This window comes from Passer domesticus, chromosome 2, assembly GCF_036417665.1.
Source record: "Passer domesticus isolate bPasDom1 chromosome 2, bPasDom1.hap1, whole genome shotgun sequence".
NCBI classification, from domain to species: domain Eukaryota; kingdom Metazoa; phylum Chordata; class Aves; order Passeriformes; family Passeridae; genus Passer; species Passer domesticus.
In genome coordinates, this window is record NC_087475.1 from 108,522,343 (window position 1) to 108,534,168 (window position 11,826).

Sequence of the window (11,826 nt, forward strand, 5' to 3'; positions counted from 1 at the left end):
TGCTAAGAGGCTTCCACACAACCTTCTCTTCTTCAGGCTGAACTGCCCAGACTTTCTCAGCCTGGAATACTGAATCCAGTTCTGGTGTAGGGGAGTTGCTCCAGCCCTCTTACTAACTTTGTGGACTCCCATGCACTTGCTCCAACAAGTTCCATGTATTTCTTATGTTGGAGACACCAGAACTGGACTCAGTATTCCAGGAGGTTTCTCATAAGAGCAGAGTAGAGGGGGAGAATCGCCTCCTTTGACCTGCTGGCCATGCTCCTTTGGATGCAGCCCAGGATTTTGTTGGCTTTCTGGGATGCTAGCATTCACTGCCAGCTCATGGGGAGCTGTTCACCAGCCATCACCCACAAGTCTTTCTCTGCATGGCTGCTCTCAATCACTTTGCCCAGACTGTAGATGTGCTGGGACTGTATGTCCCAGGTATGGGACCTTGTACTTGGCCCATTTGCATGGGCTCACTTCTCCAGCCTGTCCAGATCCCTTTGGATGGCATCCCTTCCCTCCAGCAGGTGACTACACCACACAGCTCAGTGTCACCAGTGAAGTTACTGAGAATGCATTCGGCCCCACTGTCCATGTCCTCTACAAAGATGTCACTCTGAAGGTTTTCACAAGAACTGCAGAGACATATTTTATTGAAGCAACCCTTCTCTGAGTTAGGAATCATTTAACCTGGAAATGAGGTCCTCCTACAAAGGCTTTGTGCAGTCATCCTTCACAGGTTGCTTTGAACAGCAGAACAAGTCAAGTAAGAAACTCTCATCTATTATCAACTCCTTCACAAATTTATTTTAATGTTGTTTTTTTAGAGGGTGTTTTAGAGTGTGAATACTGATGAGCATGTCCCAGATGCTTGCTAGGATAAATTAAGATCGCATGAGGTCTAAAATGTTCCTCAGAAAATGAAGTTGCCAATAAGCCAGAGGAAGGCCTGTCTGAGGAGGAAAACAGTATGCAATGAAGAGATGCACACAGGCTCCAAGTGCAACCAGAGGCAGGCTATTCATGATAACAGATTCTTTACAGAACAATTTGGTTTATTAGCAAGTTTTCAATTTGAAGTGTTAACCAGCGACTCACCTTCACCTATTTAGTTTATTCTGCTTAGCAATAATTTTGTCCATAGGTAGTACACAGGCAGTGTTTGAGAATGCTTTTGTATTTTTCCCATCTGAGAAGATAAATAAATATTTCTAAAGACCAAAGGACATTATATGCTACGTAAATTGGTCCAAAAAACAATGACAACACAAGTACACAATATCTTGCCATTTCAACAAAAGAAAACTTTATATTGGGCTGTGCTAAAGAAAAATGCACTATCTTGCACAAAAAACACCCACCCACTGGTAAGCATTTTGCCACACACTTGTAAGAGCTACTACCAGTTTCACCACAAATTCAGAGTCCCACACTTTGAGTCCAGAGGGCCAGTTACTGCCTAGAGAGCAGTAAAAGTACTGATTAGAAGTCAAGAAAGAGGAGGACGTTAGGAGGACGTACCTGAAAAAAACAGGGTTTTTGACTAATAGAAAGACTGAGGGACTTTAAGCCTTCAAATGAGTGTAAAATGTTGTTGGGATGATGAAAACAATGACCTACTCTTGCCCTACACCTGTGGAATAAAGAAGACCTAAGTTAGAACAGCAGCAAAATATGTCTATGGTAGGACTGAATTAAACTTTCCAAGGATTAAGCTAGTTACATATGGAATTAGGTTTTCTCTGGAGCTTGGTAAAATTTCCCATAAAAGTCGTGGGAGATGACTTCCATCAGTGTGAATGATTTGGATCATTTTGGCCTGCGCTGAGGTGCGAGGTCTCCCTTGACAACTTCTAAGGTTGTGTGACATTTCTTTTGCAGCACAGAGTATCCTCAGCAAGATCATGGTATCTGTCTTAGGCCAAGCTGAAGGGCTGCTCATGATAACTATAACCACTGCATACATTGCCTTTCTTCTTATGTTGAACAGCATATCCCTATGTATGAGATACTTAGTAAATTTTTTTCTCTAAGGTTTTCTCCTTGTTCAAACCTTTTTTTCCTGTTGACCTAAGTAATGTACCAAGTTAAGCAAAACCTCTTGCAAGTGACTGGGAATAATTAATTGAAATAACTTGACAAGATCAGTAACTGACATTATGTATATAAGAAAGATGAGGATGAAGGAATTAAATTGCTATATTGTGATGATCTAAATCATTGGGAGGATCTGTTTGCTTGTTTCAATAAAATACAAATAGATTTGTAATCTGGAAAAAATATTTGAAACTTAAAGTCTAGCTGAAGCTTTATTTTAACACTTCTTGTGAGAGAACAATTTATTTTTTCGGTTATTATTAGTAAATTATACAGCTCAGTTGCATTTACCATCCTGTTATGGCTATGTGAATTTGGGAAAAACTTCAAGTTCAATATTTAACTAAATTCCTTATTGTGACAAGGGGCTTGTGACAAGGCACTTCAGAACCTAGTCAGAGTCTCAGTATCAAGTAAATGAACCAGTTCTTGAAACTTGAATGGCTCAGGGTGAGACTAATCAAGCCTGCATTATGGTCTATTTGGGAGCTCAGTAGTTGCTCTGCATTCAGTGTATTAAAATTGGGTAATTGAGTCTCACTTGGGTCTAGACAAGGAAAGATTGACCCTGCTTTGTTGGGAGGTAGATGGATGAGCAGAATTAACTCCCTGTGCCAGGGTTTGACCCACAATCATCGCCACGTGCAGAATTTCTGGTTTCCTGACAGCACTGCCTCTGTGTTGCAGTGCTCCTAACTCAACCAATAAAATTAAGTCCTCAAAAGCAAGATTAGCCAGGAGACATCTATCCCTTTCCTGTTAATACCTTGGTACAAATTCCCATGTACCTTTCTTGTTTTGTAAGTGCAGTATAAAACTTTGATCAAAGCTTAAGTGTACAAATTAAAAACTCCTGTAATTGATAAAAAATGGCAATTGGGAACAAGTATAATTTTTCTTCTTTGACTGTTTTAGTTACTTATTTTCCTGCATCAGTTTTGATCATGCATTAAATATGTCTGTGGCTACAGGTAATTTCATTTGCTGAAATCAAAAGGAAAGAGCTTTGTTTTATGTAATATTATTGTTTAATATTTCTGAATTAGTATTGATGCAACTTTGCTCCAAATTCTAATATAAGCTTCTCAAGAATGTCTGAATTGTGTTGAAGCCACTAGAATAAACCCCAAAAAACTTCACTGCTTGATTATTTTTGTATCATTTTCTGAGAAATTTGCAACTCCTAAATAGATTTTCTTGGTTTTAGGACAAACCTGAAATATGTATTGGTAGTGACAATATTTCCATTAAATAACTTATGCTGAATAGTTGATTTTTATAGTGAATAGCTTATTTTCTTCTTTTAATCTTCAACAAGGAAGAGGCTAAGAGGCTGGATTTAAGTTCACAAGTCAGGCCAGATCCCTTGGCTGTGACATGCTTGACATGTCTTTCTAACCTAAGTTTCTGCATTTTTTCAGCAAGAAAAGAGTCTCCATGCTCTGTTTAGACTAAAGAAAAATATTTGGACTTTATTTGCCTTGAGTCAGTTTGCTGCATGTGGCTCTTTTATGTTGTATGTATTTCTTCAGATGCGAGATGTAAGGTGCAAATTTCATGTGTTGTTTTGACAACATGCATCAGGCGAATTTTAGTAACTTACCAGTGTTAATTTTAATAGTAGTACAGAGAAGAGCATCATTGTCAGCAAGTCCAAGGGAATAATATGGAAACACATGCTTCTGACTGTGCTTGCTTGAGGCAAGTGAGAGCATTGTATACAAATAAAGCTTCTGGGGCTGTACAGGAGTTGAAAATATATGTATGAATTATGATGATACTAAAGTCCAGCATAACAAGCTTCTTGGAGTAGCTACATAAATTTTAGTGTCCATAAGGCAGACTGGATTAGATTTACCTTGAATGAGTACATGGAGCACTTTGATCTGGAAAACCTGGGCTTTATCTTTTGCATCTTTCTATGAAACCACTTTTCATAAGACCTGTTCAGTAATCAAACACCTAAAGTTCTGTATCATAATTTGAGCTATATCACACAGACAGACTGTTTCTTTACAGGTTTTTCACCAGACAGCATAAGGATAAATATATTTAAAAGAATGCGGAGAGAACTATTCTGGTCATAGAAGGGGAAATATCCAGAAAAAAAAAATCAAAGACCTTTATTTATGGAGAGGAAAAAATATTCATTGCTTTCCTGTCATTTCCAGAAATACACTTTATGTCCTGTCCAAAATTTTATCTTGATTTAATGCAATAGGCTGTGGAGGCTGCTGATGATTAAGTAGAAAAGCATATTTATGGATAGCTAGGTGTAATCTAAATGTCTGCTAAGAAGATCTATGCTTTCCATATTTATTCTGTGCAATGGAAATGAAATGTGAAAAGTAAAGAGAAAATCAGCTCTCCTGTACCTGGACCATTGCAATGTAAACTGTTTGAATGACATTTTTAACTCAGTTATTGACAGAATTAGAAATTTTGATAATGGAAAATAAAAATTAGATGAGCTTACAACTTCCAAGTATACCAGAAAAATCATGTTTATTACCAGAAATGATCTCCTTACACATGATAATGAATAGTTCCTTAGGCATAATTATAGGAAAATTATATTCTATTAACTGTTCCAAACATGTATAAAGCTACCTATCCCCTAGTATAACAAATCTGCTATATTTGTGGTGGTGATGATTAGGCTTTTTTTGCAAAATGATTGTGGAGATCAGCATGAATTAATTGATCTCTTCATACATTCACTTCTCACTTCATTACTTTGAGATATATTAGGAACTAATAGGCCAATGAAGTTAAGAAAATGACTATATTTCCAGATTTATGTCAAATAACTTTCCATGATGACAAAGATGATTTCTTTTTAGGTAGTGTCTTAGGGTGTTATGTTGGCATCAAGTAAATCCACTATTATTAATGACTGAAGGAATGATGAAATTCCTGTAGAGACCAGTGAGACAAAGCAGAGATACACTTTATTGTACTTTTCACTCTTTAGTAGGTTCACCTAAATTTTGGCCTCTACAGACATTTTTAATAAGTACTAAATTGTTAGTGACCATCTTGAAACTAAATTAAATATCAGGTTAAAACTTACAGGTACCATTTTTTCTTAGGTGTCTTTTTTTGTTTTCCCCTGCAAAAGAATCGAAGAAATAAAGCACCTCTTTTTGCTTTCTTTCAGTTTTTTTTTTAAATTGTTTTATCTTCTTCTGGACTTCCTCAATATAATTTCTGGGCTTTTTTGTCTCTTTGCAGGCTATTAGTTTAACAGACCAGCCAAAAAGTTGACAGCTATCGATAATATATACTTCTGTCAGAGGATGAATACAATATCTGGTTTGATTGCTTCTCTCTATAGCAGTAATAGTGTATATTGAAATAACATGTAATACAATTCAAGTAAAACTCAAGTAAATTATGAGGAGTATAAACTACTTACTTGAAAACCCTTAAACAAAGTAGGTCAAAATACTTGCATAAACTGAACTTCCTTCTCCATCAGAGATACCTGATATGAAATGATATACAAAATTGACTATTTCTATATAAGTGAATTTGTAAGAACAAATCTGCTGCTCTGATATCCAAATCAACTTTGAGAGCCCAAGCAATTTTTTAAAAACCTGATTTTGATGCAAGGTGTGATTCATCTTGGTGTGATTTAAGACTGCTTTGTCACATGCCCCCATGGAGTTTTCCTAGTTGCTCACCAGTGAGGTAGTGAATTTTATTAACTTGACTAAAATATATGTATTTTAAAAATTGTTAACTTTCACCTAATATAATCTAGTGGTTTGGCAGTTCTCTTCTGCTTCAAATTGAAATTTGCCCACAAAAGGCTAGTTACAAGCCATATTTAAATGAAGTTCTTCTTATTTGGAACTCAGTATTTTGTATCTAAGGATATAATTTACTTCAAATTTTTTTGTTATTCTTGGACATTGAGAATGGTGACAAAAACTTACTCCCCCCAAAATCAAACAAATTCATTGAAGTTTATATCACAAAAAATGAGGGCATGTTTTCCTTTTCAACAGCCTGGCAGGTATTGGTAATCCATGTTTGAGGATTTCTCCACAATGGGGGTAATTGCATGGAGTTCTTGCTTTTGAGTGGACTTTTAGATGTCTTTGTTCTTGTAAAACCCACACAAAATACAATAGAAATAAATGAATGAAAGAAACACTAAAATTGAGAATGAAACATGACTAGTCTTGAAATAGACCACTTAAACTCTAAGTTCTAATAACCTCATTCATTAGAATTGATTTTGATTAAGAATTGTCTTTCCTGAGGACAGTCTGACCAACAGTACTTAATTTTCAAATCTGTTACATTTTACTTCCTGTAACCAAGGTATGTCCATGTTAATGAGAGGATGCTGTCCGCTCAGCATTTCTGGGCATCAACAGTTTTGTTATTTTTATAATATAAATCTTTTAAATAATAGGCATGAGTGGGAGTATATGAGATCCTGATCAGAAAATATAAAATCTCCGTTACCCACATAAGAACCTTTTTAATAATAAAAAAGATAGCTGTGATTCAAGGCTTTTTCTCCTGACACCCTAAGATATCTTCCTGCTATCTTCTTTCTCTATCAAACTGCTTTTTGAATGTGAAGCCCCTTCAAGGGCACTTAGAATTTACTGACCCACTCCTGATTTGGACATAAGGATTTGTCAGAATGTCCTGTGTTGTGTTGGCTATTTATTAGGGAGGGAGGGAAGGAACCAGAGGTGTGCCACCCTCACCTGAGCATGAAGTGAAGGTGTGCTCTCTCAAGGTAGTGCCCATCCCTCTTCTGCTCACAGGAGGAGCAGAGATCTGTGGGGTTATTCTCAGTGCTACTGAAAGGTACCAACAGCTGAAGGGGTTGCACAAATGCTCTCATGTTGGTGTGATGATGCATCAAGGTGTGGCTTTTCTCCTGATCTCTCTTGAGCAGACGAGAAATAAAGGCAAAAACTTGCTGTTTATGCTATCTAGTATAAATAGCCATCTGATTTAATTGATATTACTGCATCTGAGTCCAAATGTGATTTAAAGCAAGCTTCCTTCCTGCCCACACCTGTTTTCTGAGAAATTCAAGCCATTTGCTATTTGTAGGAACTAGTATAATGTGAATCAGCTGGATTTACCAAGCACAAGTCTGTAGATCAAATTACTGATATGTGTTCAGGAAAAGTAACAAAGAATGCATGGCCATTTAGGTGAACAACAGGAAAAAATTGCCCCAAGCTTTCATCTGAATTATGTTTGACTTCTAGTTTGAAATGTTCATACAATATGTAATAGTTTCCAATATCCTGGTCCCATAAATATTCTCAGTTTCAGAAGAAGCCTTTTTAAACCATTGCTTCATACTGCAGAAAAAAAAATAGATAATGGCAGTACTTGCTTGTACTTACAGCAACATTAGTTGCTGTAGTCACATTAATATGTGCTTTGGGACCCACTGCTTTGGGACTATTGTATGCATGACAACTAAAATATAATATTCAACATTGATTTTACTTTTCAGTGTGAAGTTGTTTGATACTTTAATGTTTTAGAGGATTATTCCCTTTCTATTATTGCACATTTGGTATACTCTTTGCCTAACTTTTGAGTATTTTCCTTCAGTTGAAAAGAGTAGTTGCTGTTTATCTTTGATAGCTTCTCATGTTATAGTTTACAAAGCATCACCTCTGTTATAAATGACCAGAGGACACCAGATTATTTAAATATCTTCAAGTAACCTCTTAAACTCAATATGTTGCATATTTTCAATCCAGGTGGATTTCTATGATAATGTAGGCAAATGTAGCTGAATATGGAAATGACCACGGTATTGTACTATGAATTTCGGAATATCAAATTTTCCAAGGACTTGTTTGTTTGGCTAAGTAAAAGATACCAGATAAGTTGCATGGAAATTGAGGTTTCAAAGCACAGAAATAAGCTGTATGCTTTTGAAACTTTAAAAACTAGCCTGAACAGAAAAATTTAAAAACATGATGTGAAGAATTTAAAAAAAACCAGAAGATGGTCTATGTTCCGGCTTGCTAGAATAAATCTGCTAAGCTTAACTGGAATGGAAGCTTTTACAGAAAGGTTGATTTTTGCATACTATAATCTTACCTGTAGAAACTGGTGCAGAAATCTTTGGACATGTCAGTATATGCTTTAAAAAAAAGCATAGTGTTGTTAATTAGGCAGATGAATGAGAATGCTTAAATCCAGGATGTTTCACTGCATTTATTGCTTTCTGTACTTTTAGTGGAATTTAACACCTTTCCAGTTACTTCCTCCTACAGATATTTCTTGTTTACTTAATTTTAAAAGGATGTGAGTTTATATTGGGCAGGTTGAACATATTAGTCAGCTGGGTATAACAGTAGGCCCTCAGTAAAAATGATGCTGAAAAATACCTTGGCTTACTTAAACCTTAAGATTTCTATAAAGGCTCTCTTCAGTTTTGTGAAATATTAGCCATTACCATCCCTCATACTGGAGACCATAAATGATCTAACAGCACTTTGTTGATATTCTTATGAGATTTTAGTGGAGCATATACCACTTCTTCACAAAAGATCTCAGCATTTTGCTTTCCTTTTTTCTGACTTTTAGTGCATGTTGAGGCTGGAACAATGATTTGAAATCTCACATGGAGTAAGTCTGTGATTCATGCAGTTAGGTAAGTAAATGATACAGTAAAATGTGTGCACAGTTGGGTTCAGAGCTTAATGCTTGGGCTATTATGCCAGTAATGAGTGTCTGAAGTAACATAACACAAAGAACTTGAAATACTGTATTGCTTTAGAATGGAGGCTGCTTTTCTTTTGTAGTTCAGGAGTGTTGTCAGTCTTTCCTAAGTACCATAAAGCATCTAATGCTAAATATAATCACAAGTAGCATTCACCTAAATAATGTCTTGCATGTTGATGGGACTTTTGTGCCATGTGCACAGTCAGGGAGCTAAAAGATTAAGTTATATAAGTTTTCATTTCAAGGTCTGACTGCTTTGTTTGTATATCATTCTCAAGAATTATGAGTAATACATCTCTTAAGCCAGAGCAATTGAAAGGAGATTTCAGTAGCTTAAATCCTGTAAATTGTACCTGAATAAAATACAGTATGAAGCTGAAGTGCCTCATCAGACAAGGACTGAATAGCAAGAGCAGAGCAAAAGCTTGGAGTTGGGGAGGTAGGTGAAATAACTGATGGTAGTTTATGTGATGACACAGCATGAAAAAAACTTGAACAATAATTTCCTACTTAGTAAATAGTTTACTGTCTGGTGAGTAAGTAGTAGCTTATTCTGTTGCACCATCTCACAGGACTTCTTTACAGGCAAAACAGCTAAAATTTTTGGGGTTCAAATTCAACTTGAAACAAAATCAGCCACTCTCTCCTGTCATGATTTATGCAGCAGGAGAAAGTCTTTGTGCTGCTGTTGTAACCATGACAAAAATGGAAGAAGCAGGGAACAAACCTATCAAAACCAGTGTAAGGTTTGGGAGGTAGAATGATGTTGAAAGAATGGAAAGGCAGTTTTTGCAGCTTGTCTTCAGAGCAGCTTGGGAACAATGAGGCCAGGGAAGAATTTACAGAAACAATCAAGTCATGTGTGTGTCTGAGACAAAGGATTTTCCCATGTGACCCAAGAGAGGTCTAGCTCTGTTTCATGTCCATATGTGGTGCAATTTCTAAAAATCAAGACAACATTTTGATGAGGAGCCAGAGGGATACACAAGGATAATGACCACATTGGCAATCTTGACTTGTCACTTCACAGAATGGTTTGGGTTGAAAGGTGTGTCTAAGATCACCTGGTTTCAAGCTTCCCAGTTTAATGAAGACAGCTTCATCCAGGATGCTTCTCAAGTTCAAGCAGTAATGAAGTTTGTTCAGTGCAGTCACTCCATCTTTCCTGAAACAATCTCCTGGTAAGGACAAGTCCTTCAAAAATCGAAACTCTCAATTGCACTAGAAACCACGCAGATATAATTTTGATGCATAAACATATTTCACTTCTGACTGCTGTTGGACTGCTTTGGATGCCAAAAATTGACAAGAGAAAAAATAAAATATGTCATGTTTCATAAGTCCAAGAAAAATCTGAAGTTGAATGGCAGACTCTTTTGAAGGGGCAGTCTGAATTGTGAAAGCTTGTCTTGCCTCAATTCCTACCCTGTATTATTGGGGTAGTACTTAATTTTTCATAGTTGTTTTGTTGGGTTTTTTTTTCAAATTGTATGAGCAGTTGGATCAAAAATCTATCCTCAACACATTTCCAAACTTGCAGACCAAAGTAATCCCATGTTCTCCTGATTGTCCTGATAGTAATTAGAGATAATGTTGAACTTTTTTACTGGATAATATTTTTTTTATATAGCTGTAAGTTAATGAAAGTATCTGTATTTCAATATTAAGAGTATTTTTTTTTAGGTTGTGGGGGATAGAGAAGTATGATTAGTGTTTTGAAATATAAAACAAATTTAATAAATTTTTGGATCATTTTTTTACAAGTCATGAAAGAAGCACACAGTAGGCTCCTTCTTTACCAAAAGTTCTCTCTCCTTAAAACACTGCCTATTGATTTATGTAACTTGTATTTGTTTTGTGCTGTCGATATAGTATTTTGAATAATGCAATTTAATTTCGTCTTAACCTCAGGTAGTTCAGCTATAAGATCTTCAGACATCTAAGAAACATGCTGTAAAGAACTGCAACAAGACCTTTGGTTTTCCATATTGCATAGAAACTTTGTCTTGGCAAGAGAATGCATGCTTGTGAAAGGGACACTTCTTTTGTTTTAGATATTTTCAGATGTAAGTAATCCTTCTACATTCAGTATTCATTTAGTATCCTTCTACTTGTCTATTTCAATCTTGTTGTGGTGGCCGTGTGTTCCTCATCTCTGAGCTGATGCACTGTGAGTTCAATATTGTTGAATAGGGATTTTCATGCCTTTGAAGTCTTCTCTGTGTCAGAATGAGGAGGTTACCATATAGTGCTGGATTTCACACAGTAATGAATGCTAGTAGAAAAATGACTAAGATATCAGTGGCCTGACAAAGCCATTGCATAGGGCTTTTTATACAGGAAGCCATTAAATGTGTTCTATGATTTCTTATCTAAATTAGTTTATTGCAAGTTTCAGATGAAATATCTAGTAAGTTGTAGTACAAGTGTGCTCGAAAACAATTTGAAACACTTGATGATGGGCTAGGGAGAGACTTACAAGAGTGGTTATGGTGCAAATACTGTCTTTTGCCTAATGGAGGCTGGGGAGAGGTAGAACTCTGGCCATTCCCCACTGGTCTCACTGATATGTGAAAAAATGCATAACATATGAGCAGCCCACTGCTCATAAAACACATGTATATGAACAGCCATTAAAATGCCTGCACTGAGATTATCAAATCTCAGGGAGCAGTGATGTTGCCTAAGGTTTCCAGTTCCTCACCACTTTTAAGAAAGTGTCCTGATTTAGGGCAAATTTGGGAGGTAATTCCCAAAGGGGCTCCTCTAGACAAGCAGATTCAATTGGTCCCACCCCACAACCGTTTCAGGAGAAAATACCTCCTTGGAGAAAAGTGGAAAAAAACCTGTTTATTAAACAACAGAACCCAAGCAGTATTAAAAAATAAAACCTCTTGCTGCTCCAAAAGAGATGACAAACAGAAAAGTCCCCTCCCCAAGTTGCAGCTTGGCTCACTCAGTCTCCTATCACTCCCTCTGGTGCTGGAAATGCCATGGCCCAGGCCAGGCCCA

At 36.5% G+C, this 11,826-nt stretch overlaps 1 long non-coding RNA gene across 1 annotated transcript; it reads left to right on the forward strand.

Annotated features, from left to right (window-relative positions):
• Positions 1-426: 426 nt before the first annotated feature.
• LOC135295594 (uncharacterized) lies at positions 427-11,097 on the forward strand. Its single transcript, XR_010357716.1, has 4 exons — positions 427-754; positions 8,677-8,743; positions 9,845-9,995; positions 10,726-11,097. It is a non-coding gene; the product is annotated as an uncharacterized LOC135295594 (long non-coding RNA).
• The last annotated feature ends 729 nt before the right edge of the window (positions 11,098-11,826 follow it).